Source organism: Salarias fasciatus, chromosome 2 (genome assembly GCF_902148845.1).
Source record: "Salarias fasciatus chromosome 2, fSalaFa1.1, whole genome shotgun sequence".
NCBI classification, from domain to species: Eukaryota; Metazoa; Chordata; class Actinopteri; order Blenniiformes; family Blenniidae; genus Salarias; species Salarias fasciatus.
In genome coordinates this window covers 9,731,921-9,744,865 of record NC_043746.1, presented here as the reverse complement: position 1 = coordinate 9,744,865, position 12,945 = coordinate 9,731,921, and the positions used below count along the sequence as shown (strand labels likewise).

General features: G+C 43.1%; 1 protein-coding gene across 3 annotated transcripts in view; it reads left to right on the top strand.

The window, feature by feature from the left end:
• unc5a (unc-5 netrin receptor A) overlaps nucleotides 1–12,945 on the top strand; it is a 144,564-nt gene that overhangs the window by 74,197 nt on the left and 57,422 nt on the right. The gene's annotated exons all lie outside the window — the stretch shown is intronic.

Below are 12,945 nucleotides of genomic sequence, written 5' to 3'. Positions count from 1 at the left end.
GTTTATTTTTTTTTTCTGCCACAGATGCACGATACGTACAACTTCATGGATACATTATGTAAAGTGTCTGTGCGCTGTAGCTAAGGTTTGCAATTTGTCAGTGATTACTCTGCTCCATCAGGCTCTTGGCTCATCCTCCAGCCTATTTAGCCTGCCAGTTTCATAATAAGCACATTGGTTTCACTCTCAGAAATCTTCTCGATCACCTTGGAGACCTGTTTGTTTTTCCCCTCTGTTGTGCTGCAATCTCCCGCCTCCGCCATCAGTGTCATAAACATGTATGACACTGATGTGGTGTGATTCAGCAGCGATCTGCAAATTCAAACCACCCATTCACAGGCTGACAACTGATTGGAAATGAAAAATGTGGAAATGACAGGTTTTTTTTTTTTTTGTGGGAGAGCGGGAACAGACACAGACGCACACTATGTGCACACGCATATGCAAATGTTCGTGCTGTTTTGGAGAAATGCACACCGAGGATGCTTAAAAAAAATTGAGTAATGGGTTAAAAACTGAGAGGTACACCGAGGAATAGGAACAATAATGCTCTGCGTGCATTCACACGAAAATACAAAGAGAAAAAATATTATAAAAAGTATATATTCATATGCACACATTTTGCTCTTTCTTGTAGGAAAATAGAGCTGGTTGTCAGGGTTTGAAATCAGCATGCTGCAGCCTGGCAAATGTCTGCAAAGCTGTTTAAAAATGTCATGGGTATCAGACTCGTAACTGTCTGAGTGTCAATCCAGTCTTTTAGTGCAGCAGGTGAGGATTTCTGATCTTGTCTACGGTATCCCTCCACACTGAGGCTTTGATTGGTGTTTGTACCAACCTCGCCTCTCCTGCTCTGCTCTTTTCCTCTGATAAATCAAAATGCCAGTTTTTTTTTTTTTTAATTTATTTATTTATTTTCTTAACGCTCAGACATGGTGGGTGATTTCAAACTTGAGTTTTCCGCAGTGTGGGAGATCTGCCTGCGTTTTCATTGCCCCTCTGTGTCAGCGGTGTGTGGGCATGACCGACGGCAGGTGAAAGGAACTGAATGCACCCGCCGTCTTGTTTTCCAGAGCTCGGCGTTTCGCCCCGCAACCTCGCCGTCACTCACGCACGGCGCTCCCGCCTTTGATTCCTCTCAACCTTGTGCACGAGAGTTAATTTGGAGTCAGGGTCTTGTAAATAATGGTAATAAAAGAGTTTGAAAAGTTAATTGTTGTGCTGTTGTGAGCGTGGAGAGTGGGCACGCCAGGGAGCATTTGTAGCTTCACATCATTAGGAGGAAAGTGTCTGTGAGTCAACGGTGATAAAATTTCATCTTGTGTTGTTTTCATTAACAGTTCTTCTCTCACTTTTTCTTCAAGTTGTTGATGGGAATGGGAGTAATTAAGATTGTTCCGGGTTTGGTTGGTTTTTTTTTTTGTTTTCTTTTGAAGTCTGGAAATGTCGAAATAAATTGGAAGCCTGAGGCACAACGTACAGCACAATCACATAATTGTTTAGTTTATTTTCCTTTGCATTGCAGTGTGCATGCATGTCGCCAGTTAATCATGGCTCAGAAAATAATGACATTTGTGTTTCTCTCTTGTGATCATGCTTGTTGGGGAGACATTTTTAAAGAACGTGCTTTTGTGGGAAGAGGCAGAGCTGAGCATGTGGCTTGAGCCACTAAAACAGTTGCCAAATCTTTTAATTTGCACTTAATCATTGTTTGGAATTGCTTTATTGACTGGATGACTGAAATCTAAAGTGCAGGAACACATTGGTGATTTATTTTACTTAATATAGCTACAATAGATTAAGCTGTATTTAGAGGAAACATGTACAGATGTATATGTTTTCATATTTTGGGTTTACTCACGCATTTTGTAAAAAAAAATTGGTAACACTTTACTTGAAGCCCCCCTGCATAACACATTATAAGTACATTCATAAAGCATTATAATGCCATTATAACATGTGTAGCTGTAGTTATAAACATTCATAGATGATCACAATGCCAGGACCTAACCCTAACCCTAACCCTAACCTTAATCCTATGCTGTATACTGCTGTATAGTGAGTTATAAAGCATTGTGATCATGTATTAGTGTTTATAACTACTTATAATGTGTTATAAAGAGGGGCTTCAAGTAAAGTGTTACCAAAAAATTCAATATATTCATTTTTTTTTTGTTATCGCTGTCATTGATTAGTCTGGAAGATGTTTGAGCATTTGTTGAGAAGCTGGCACTTCCTGTGTTGTGGACACACTGTGATGAGATGGCATCTGATTCTTCAATCAGCTTTAACTGCAAGTCAGCCAACTTTGTGATTGTCACTTCAGCTGGAACGGCACATCGAGGCCGATCGGACTAAAACAAGAGTCGGTAGAAACAGCAGAAGAAGCTTTTTGGCGTCTATCAGCTCTGCTGCTCATCCCACAAATGCATGTCTTTGTGTTGCGTAGTGACATTAGTGATTTATTGTGAGAAAGGTCACAAATTAATATAAAATACACAGCCTTCCTGCCTCCTCCTGCTGTGTTTCTGTCCAGTTTGCGGCGGGTTCTCTCGAGTCGTCTGCTCTCTTGTTGTTAACGAGACCTGTGGCTTCCAGGAAGTGAGACAGGAGATGAGAGGAGCCCAACTGTTCCTGGGAGATTTCTCCTGATGAGCACAGATTTCCCTCTTCCGTATGCAGGTTACCGGGTTCACGTGCGGCCTCATACAAAAACACCCATGTGCACGACAAAAGACAGCAGACAAGGAAAGTGTGACAGCGGTGCAGCTGGCAGAAAGGGGGGATAATTAATTAACATACCTCCGTCTAAAGTGCAACTGCAATCGGAATTAACACGAGCACTCTAGAAACTTTAGAGTGGCCTCTAGAAGTCTGAATAAGTCAGCTGAGCATTTGATCATTTTTAAAAAATTCAGACTCATTAAGTCTGTGAGGGGGAGCTTCGCTCGTTCAGCCCATCTGTGCACGGCACCGCGCGTGCGTGTGTGTGTGTGTGTGTGTGTGTGTGTGTATGTATGTGTGTGTGCATGCGTCATGTAAACATTTGTTGAATTTTATGGTTAACCTGCTTTCTTAGGAGAGCTTTATGATGCGTCTGAGCTGCGTGTCAGATGGTTGGCTGCCCCTCGCCCTTTTATGACATCTGTGTAGCCCACTACTCTCACACACTCACACAGACACACACTTCATGCTGTGATAGGCCAGCTGTGCAGAGATTAGAACCTGCCCAGAAATTGTATTTTTTTTTTTTTTTTTTTATTGTAGCCCACTTTTGTTCCCCTCAATTATTTTTGACACTTTTCTTGTGTACAACTCGGCGCCGCTGTGAGTAATTATCTGAAAATATGCGCTGATTATTACAGCGTCGGGTCAGACCTTCCCCTTGCTTCTGTAATCGCCCGCTCTATTGTTAAAAAAAAACACACCTGAACAATTGGAGTTGGGAGTTGGCGGCCAGACCCAAAGAGGAAGTGGCGCTCAGGTTTGTACAGACCCTCCGACGATCAGGTGCAATTACGGCGGTTTCCTGCCGGCTCCATTTGGGTGACATTGTGGAGGCTGCTCCTTCGCTGAATATGAATTGTGTTTTGTCAATAGCCAAAGAACATGATGTGCCCCATAAACCGCTGTGTTTATGGGAACATCACATTACTTATGCAACGTTGCCTCGCCAACGTTTAATGATGATAGACCGTTCGCAGTGCGGTTATGAGCTGTTATAGTCAGCATTTATTTGTCTATGAAACAAATCTGTGGTGCCGGTCGCCGCGGACCCCTGCTGCAGCGAGGGGCTGCGCCTTCAGGAACCACCGGCTCGCCGCATCGCTCTCGCGCGCCCGCTGCCTTTGATGATGAATGTTTCATATGTGAAGCTCTGCAGTCGCGAAGGACATGTGGCGGTCCTGAGGTATGGCCGCTCCAAGGTACCGGCATCGATCTCTCAAACACTTGTGCTGTTTAATGTCACCGCTGCCCCGAGGAGTTTACTGATGGCTCCGTCTAATCCCCTTTTCCTGCGAGAGGCATGGGAGCTGCACACATCCTGCTGAGGTGCGGCTGTGTGTGTATGTGTGCATATATGTGTGTGTGTACGGGCACAACACCAGCTTGTCAGGCTGTCCTCTCACCCTGGTCGTCACAGTCACACTGGACTCCGAAGTCGCACCTGTTGCCAAGCAACCATTACTTCTGTCACACCAAGAGCCATCCAATATCAACATCGACGCCTTCAGGAGGGAGAAATGAGGAGTTTGGCCCAAAAAAAAAAAGAAAGAAAAAAGAGGAAAAGAAAATTGATTGACAATTTTTACGTGGTGGTGCAAGAGAGAAAAATGACCCCGGCGTTTCCAGGAGGAGCACAATATCTCCACCTGACTCATGGAGTTAATGTGGACTCACATGACAGGGAAATAACAGTAAGAAGCTCTTAAGCTGTCAGGTTGAGGTTTCCATTAGCTGGTATTATACAATCAAAATGTAACATATCATAAAGATTATGAGAGAGAAAAAAACAGAGCAGATATTTATATGTAAATGGTGAGTTTTTACTTTTCTACCGTCCGTTAAACAAACCTTGTTTTTCTAATCTGATACTCTGGGTGAAAAAGGAAATAGATCTGTGCGTGAAAAAGAAGTTTCACTACTCTGAAGTGGCAGGATCTAATCGACGAGGTTCATTTTGATTTGAGTTCAGATGTATTTACTTGAATTTCACTGCATCGTTTGTCCCAGGAAGGTTGTAACTTTGTCAAACTTTGCGGCAGGACAGAAGTTTGGACACAAAAGACGACGTGGCACAGTGGAAAACATTGTCCTGTCTCAATTTTCTTGGGCAAATGGTTTGTTTTTATCCATATGGTGAAATATCTTTGCCAGCTTCATGGTGCATTTTGAGTGTTCTGTTTTAAATAACAAAAGAATGTATGTGATTGATCTGCAAAACATTGCATCCTATTTATATTACTGATTTGCCTTATTGTCCCAACATCTATGGATTTGGAGAATCTAAAACAAGCTGATCACCATCATGACAAATCAAAACATTTTTATCCTTAAAACAGCCTGTTTGCTCATTTAAATTACATAACAAACCATAAAGTAAGAATTTTTAAAATCTAAAGTAAGTGATCTACTAATTTTAAATCTACTAATTTCTTCATATAGGACTGAGCAATACAATTATACACAGTGTACCACCATATAAACGTAACTATTGTGTCATTTGTGCAAACACAAGTCTCTCTTTAACATTTGCAGCGCATTAGAACTGTAGATCATTCTGCAAATCAACAAGCAAGACTGTTTTGCAGCAATACTGGATTATAATTTTGATCATTTCTGCCGCAGTGTGCTAAAGTACATTGATTTGGCATTTTTCATTTACAGTAATAACCAACAATAAAGGGTTATTGATTTGTTTGCTGAAAACAATATGTGCTGATTGTAAAGTGAAAATTAAAACGGCTGCGTCTTAAAATGAACTCATTTCGTTTTGTTGCATAACATGACAGATACAATGTCGGTGTTTGTACGTTCATCTTGTTTACATAATAAATGAAGCGATAAATTAAATCAGTAGAATAACCTACATTATTACATGTTATGTACATGGATGGATAAATAGATGTTTTGTGTGAGTATAACTACAGACTACATGCTGGGTTTTTACCTGCAGTCCAGGAGAAAGCAGTTTCCCCATCATGAAATGAAAAAATGTGGCCATGAAGATCCTGGATTGTTGATCAGCGACTGGTCTCCTTGCTTTCAAGATGTTTACAGATGGTTATTAAAACCGAGGTCATGTGACACAGTGGTAAATAAGGACTAAGGAATGATCAGTGTTACTGCCATCAAACTCAGAAGGATTCCAGGAAATAGTCAATAACTCAGTTTGGGTTTGTTAGACATGCAAGTCATATATATTTTACAGATTCGTAACTTTTTTTTTAGAATTGAGCATGTGTGCACTTGAAGTGACCTTTTGTATAATTCACTAAGAGAACATTGAGGGATGCCCACAGTCTTGATGACTTTTGTCCACGATTTAGTTAATCAAAAGTATGAAATGGGAAAGCAGACTGATCAAAGTGAGCAGAAGCCATAATCGATACTGGCTTCACCTTCACGCAGCAGACCGCGGCTGAAGGAATATCTGTTTGAGTTGAACTGGACTGACCCAGAACAGCAGAGGCAATATTCAGCGAACTCCATCTATGTTGAGTCCCGGCAGACCCGGGCGAACGTCAGAGTAACTGGAAGGGTTTAAATTAATAACCGAGGCAGGTCTGAGGAGCCGGCGTGTTTCAGTCGGACTGCTCAGTATTCACAGCTCCGGCGGGGGGGAAACATGACATGCGGATAACTTGCTACGGCAGACGTGACCTTTGCCCTCATCAGACAGGTCTGTTTATTGAAACTGATTCTCTGCACCGAAGACAAAGAGCTGCTCCAAGTCGTTGCGTTCTGTTACAATTAGCCGGACTCGCACCTCTCTGCACCGCCGAGATGCTTCGGCTGCCCTGGAAATCCACGCTCACACAGAGAACCGCTTGGTTCAAGATCTCCTTCAAACACGGAGAGGGGAAGAGATGTCAAATTTGTCCTTCCTCTCCCGGTTTCAATGTCTGATATCGATCCGTCCTCAAGTCTATCGGTTCTCATTACCTGTCCTCAGTAACTTATCTCAATTGTTATGGCTGCGACTGCTTCCTAAGCCTCGGCCCGCTCTGCGTCTCTCCCAGGTCACAGAGAGGAGACGAGTCTTAATAAAGACATATCCCCCTCCAAACAAATCAATACTGACAGTGTGTTTGCATAGATTAGGAGATTCTCCCACTCTATGATTTCTCATCAGACGCATGATGAGCAGAAGGGAGATTGGCATTTGAGCAGAGGCTTGTTGTATGGGCCAGACTGATTTGATTGTGTTTGCATTTCATCTGCCGGCATTGATGGAAACGATTTTGATCCACGCTTCGCATTGTCACCCCAGCAGCAAACCCTCTCAGGTGGAAAATACATGCATTTCACATTCCTATTTCAATAACGCTCAGCAACCTCCTTATAAAGAGGGGAGATTATATTTTCTTTGTTGATTGAACCGGATGTTGACAAAGCTCCTCACAATGAAAGCAGAATATCACGGAGGAGATGATCAAATACTACACATTTGCCTCTTACTTTGTGAAATAGTTCACAGTAGAATCTCACACAATTATATTGAACTTCTTTTTTATTATTATTACATTGATAAACCATGTAAAATCTAACTGGGAAGGCAGTATAACCCCGTCATGTCAGCATCAGGCTTGTCAGCCGCAGCACCTGTCCTCTGTCAGTCCTTTTGAAGTCTAAATACCCTGAATGACGCAGTCACTAAATCTTTTAAAGCCATCTATCACTTCCTGAATAAGAACTAATAATGTGTTATTGCACCTCGGGGCCGACCCGGGAGTCTGCAGCCCGGGGAGGATTCATTTGTATAAAATATGTATTTTCTGATCGACTAGATCCTGGATTTTAACGTGATGACATATTTAATTTCTGATCTAAGGAGGAGATAAGCTGGGCTTAGCCAGAACGATCTGTAACCTTTATTTTAATACCACAATGCTTATCCGCGGTATTACGGCAGCCAATCACCTCTCTCACACCAACTTCCACCCACTCTCTGCTCACTCCGTCCCCCCTGTATTACACACTCCTTTCATCCCTCTTTCTCATTTCTGTATAGGTCAACAGCGTAGATGCAGAAAAATGTCTTTACCTTCATACCCCCTCTTTTACACGAATGACATTTATTTGAAAGCAGCAACAAGCCGGCTGTCATTTCGCCGTTGTCAAACTTCAGGTTAGTGCAGTCCGGAGTCGTCCTAATGGAGCAGAGGCCACATGGCAGCGATTAAACATGATCTTTAATAGAATATAGAAGAACGGCGGCGCTGCAATTTGAGCGAAGCCCGATACGTCTCCAAGGCAGCACCTAATGAACAGAAGGAAATAAGAGAATCGGTGGGGAGAGGACGCCGCCGCCCTAAATGAAGGAAATGGCCTTGTACCACCTGCTAGGCATCGATCAGTAGCCAAAGGGACTAATTGATAATGCATTATTAGCTGCTTCCCCATAATGGGACTTGTATTTCATCCTGCCCTTGATTGCAGGACGGAGGGGGAAGGCTTTGGCAATGAAGCGCCGAAAAACAGATGGCAAGGTGAATTGTTCCCGTGACACATCTGCCGGCGTGCGCTATTAGACTTCCCCGGCAGGTCAGCCCGGCGTCCGCGTCCACGCTCTGCGTCTGTGTGCAGAGAGGCAGACCTTTCTCAGAGCAAAGCGGCGCGGCTCGGAGTGAGGAGGGAGTCAAAGTGGATTTAATTGACGCCCGTGTTTGTCTGGCCTTGAGACAACTGCCTGTGTGTTTTGGAGCGGTGGGAGTAAAGTGAGGCGGGCAGAATTAAAAACCAGCCAGCTGTGCTGATTGATCCCGCCAATAGACTCATACGAGAAGGCACACTTCTCCGTGTCTCCAACTTTTGTGCAAGGCGTGTTTTTATTTTGGAAATCTGGAGTACGTCGGGTCTGGTCCTTTGAAGTTGGTCTTGACATGCAGGAATAATGAATTTCAAAATTAACTGCAATTAGTGGAACAAAAGTGGGGGAAAAAAGATAATTACCATTTGTCAAACAACAACGCTGCCGTTCCAATCTCCCACACGCTCCGGCTTTGTCCTCCCACCAAAACATATCCCACGTCAGCTCTGCGCTTTGCTTTTTCTCAAGTAATTTCTCATTTGTCAGCCTCACAAAAGCTCCGTCCTTGCTGGAAGCTGGAATGCGTTCAGCATTCTTAGCGGTCCTTTCTTTCACAATTGTTTGAGTTATTTACTTACTGAGTCTGGAAAACACCGAGGTGTCATCAATACATCCTCCCAGCCTGCGTTTGTTCCCCTTGCACGTGCGGCGGTAGGAGTTTTAAATGACGCCACGCGGCTGCGTAGTGCACAGTATTTCAGTCTTGCAGGAGGCATGATAAGTCTGTAAATGCTCAAATGAAATGGATCAAAAGCCTTATTTCCAAAGGCACACAGTAACTTTGTGGAAAGCAGCTCAGTTCTCAGAGCTACATGGGAATATTGGCTCTGATCCGTCTAACTGCAGCGCCGAGCCTTCGGTGCCCTAACCAAGACATCTGAATAAAATGTGCTCTGTGTGCTGCTGCACATGCATTACCCATGCATTACTCAGGCCACTTGTACTTTTCTTGTGCTGAGCAAATAGAGGCCAAAGTTGCAAATGTGCCTGGGTTTCACAATATACCTCAAAATGTACCATTTTAAAAGCTACGAGGATGCAGAATGGAGCCGGCAAGCTTCTTCCCAGGCTTTCTATTTCAACGATCATCAATGAACTTTGATGTTTCCCTTCTTCTTCTTCTTTTTTTTTTTTTTCTCTCCCCTCATTCAAGTATTTTAACTGTAATGTAATTTTATCTTTCAACTTACCTCCACATCCCCTGGAAATGAAAGACGAGAGCGTTATGCTGACAGAGGGAGACGGAGTGGGAGTTTGTGGTGTCAATCAGCACCTGCTCCGCTCAGATTCGTTTAAAAATAGTGGGGCTGGGAGGTGCAGTGAGGGAGCTGACAGCTAAATAGTCCTCGGAGATTTTTGATAGGCAGAGCAACTCGGTGGCTGACAGTTAATGCTTTTGTGTGTTTGGCCCCAAGGAGACTTTCAGTATAGGTATTTTACACAGCCCTCAAACAAACATCGGCCCACTGTTCTCTTCCTTTTTGAACCAAAAGCTGCAGGGCGTCCTGGGTATGGGATAGTGGTGCCGCGGCGAAGGAAGAAGAATAGCTTCAATCTCCTCATGAAGTGCTGTGTAAAATATGAAAGGGAGAACAGAATATATTTCGGCGTGTCACAAATAAGAAGTGAGACGCAGGGGGAGGCGCTGCATTTATAACCAAAGGCATCTAAACATCTACAGTGTATACGAGGCTCGCAGGATTTATTCGCCCCACAGTGCGGAGAAAACCCTGCAGTGGAAGGGCCGCCTGCTTCATAAGGAGGCGCCTGGACTTGGGGGTCAGGTGGGTGACGGGGTGGAAAAAACGAGCGGGGAAATGCGTCGCCACCTCGTGTTTCAGGGAATAAAACCCCCAGTCGATCATCGGCAGTTTCCTGCCCACATGTAGCATATCTGGGATTCAGCCTTGTGTGGTCGTCGTGTTTTGGCCGCGAGCACAAAAGGAAGAGGGCCGTGTTGGAAAACACTCGTTTGAGGGAAACCTTTTCATGTGAGCAGGTGTGCGGTGAGGCGTGCGCACAACAACGGGAGCAGAAGTTGTGGTCCAGGAGCCATCAGGAAGCAATCTTGAGGATTTCATGTGATTCAAATGAATAATTCATCCCTGTTGTTTTAGACGGGTTTTGTTTTCTCGTCTGTCTTTCAAAGGGCAGTGGTTCAGTTTTATTAGAATTCAGTCTGTTTATATTTAACAATCAAATTTGTAACTGAATGGAAGGTCAAGTTCAAGTTTTTTGCGTTGTTTTTCCCCTTTTTTTTTCCCTCATTTAAATGTATCACGTTGTGAATTTTGAATGGATTCACAGCCTGAGAACGTTTGACAAGTTATTCATTAATCACCTTGCTTTTTTTTTTTTTTTTTCTTTTGATCCTTGCACACTCATGGATATGCTTCATCTCTTCCCCATAATCACTTTAAAATCATTCCCTCATAACATTTGGTTTGCTCCAGCTCAGCAATTTTCTGCATCTCTGCTTCATGTGTGCATAATAAACACCATCGCCCAACATCTGCTCCTCCCGCGATCAAAACCAGCTCAGGGGTCCACTCGGCACTTCCACTCCATTCTCTCAATTTTCAGCATCAGGTTATTTATAAAGTCCACAATTCTCTGTCTTGCATCCACTCTATTAATAATTGAAGCAGTCACATTTGAACAAAGAAATGAATATTTAAAGGCGCAATCCGTGCCTGGTCTACAGCACTCCAGCCCCTCATGCATCACATTACAGAGGATTCTGGACTAAACAACACGGCCCGCGCTGGAGGGAGATCCTTGTAAACTCGGCATCATGAGAATACCCAGGTAGTTCAGGGATTTAAGCTGATTACACAGTGAAACTGTGGGCCTTTTCCATATATTATTCCTCTCTCAGATGCAGACATGCTACAGGATGTGTCATAGATTAAAAAAAGAAATGTGTTTGCTGTCTCTTCCTTTGATTCAAGGGTAAAACAGATTATTTAAATACAATTGAAGTTGTGTTTTTGAACAAAAAAAAACAAGCAGGAAATACTGTTCTGCATCGCGTCACTCCAGAATACATCATCAGTTCAGCCGCTGCCGCTCTTATATCGGTCTGCAAGAGGAGGAAGACTTGAGGGTAATACTTTGTCTCATACGTCTTCAGGGAAGATTGATTCTGAGGGACACGGCAGTTCTGCATCTGCATCACTGCATAACCCACCAGACATTTCTCATGATATCTCTTTCATGCCATATCCAATACCGTATTACAAACTGACAATAGATCGGGGTGTTTTCTGGCAGCTCGCGATGAGATTTTAGATTGCAATCACATGAATGATCCTCCTTTTCTAACTGCGTGAGAGAATCCACGGTGGCCACGGAAACCCCAGCAGACCCCGTCTGAAGTCCTCTCAGGATAAACACGCAGTGGAGAGGATGCCGTGTCTCTCTGAGACTATTAGAACAACAAGGTCTGATCATTTGTTTATATTGTAAAGACCGGAGAAAACACAGTTTCTCAGCTTTCGTGCTTTTGCTTATATTTGAATTTCCTACACTACACTGACTATAGGATAGATTCTGCAAAGGATAGGAACAGAGAAGTATTGAAGCAAACAAAATGTACTCAAGCCTGCAACTTTCACGTCTTATTTTTTCATATCATGTTTTCTTTGGCTCTTCCACGTTTTTTTTCTGCATCTTCCTTTGGTTGCCGTCTCTCTGTTTTTCCATCAGTTCCCTCTTTAACTCAACTCCTCAGCTGCTTTGAGCAGTGTAAAAGCTTCCATTTTCCTTTCTTAAGAGAATATTTTTGTATGTTGTTTATTAAGATGTGTTAATGGCAGAACTCCAGACTTATGCTAGGTCTATATAGTATTCTAATTGAAAGCAGGAGGGTAGGCTGCTTCATTTTGTATTTTTCTTACTTAAATTTCCCATCACTGAGTTCTCTCCTTAAGAAGTATTTACAGTTGGTAGAGCTGAGGTCGGTGTGGTCTGAACTAATGCTTCCCAGCCTTTAACCCGCAGGGCCCCAGATTATCTTTAATACAAGTGACAGGCCACTTCCTCAAGGTCTGATTTGCCCAAATGTTAGAGTGAAGCCAAACGCCGGTAGACACCCCGTCTCTCATCAACATAGAAAAGTTTTCAGGAGCTTTGGAAGCTGCTGGTCTGAACTGTGGTCCAGCTTGTAATGGAAATATATTTGCCATAAGTGTAGAAGCTGCAAAAATCATGTTGTGAATATTCATGTTAACTACACTTCAGTTTTCTGCATCAATTTGAATCCATGTTGTTCATGTTAAGAAGCATTAAAACGATCTAAGGAATATTTGAATCTCTCAATTGGGACAAACACATTTATATTTCAAGCAGAAAGAGGGAATCATTTGATTTGTAGTGATATTGCACAAATATATCAAGCTGTTCGCTCAGAATCCCAAATAATTAAATGCGGAGTGAATAACAACAGTGCTCAGTGCATATTGTAATAATCCTGGTGCATCGATCCGTCTTCTATGCTGCTTTGTCTAACTCTGGGTTTTGGGTGAAGGCAGGTTCACCCTGTGCATGTTACCAGTCCATAGCAGGAATAAAATACAGGTAGGCATTCTCTCTCTCTTCCTCTCTCACACACACACACACACACACACACA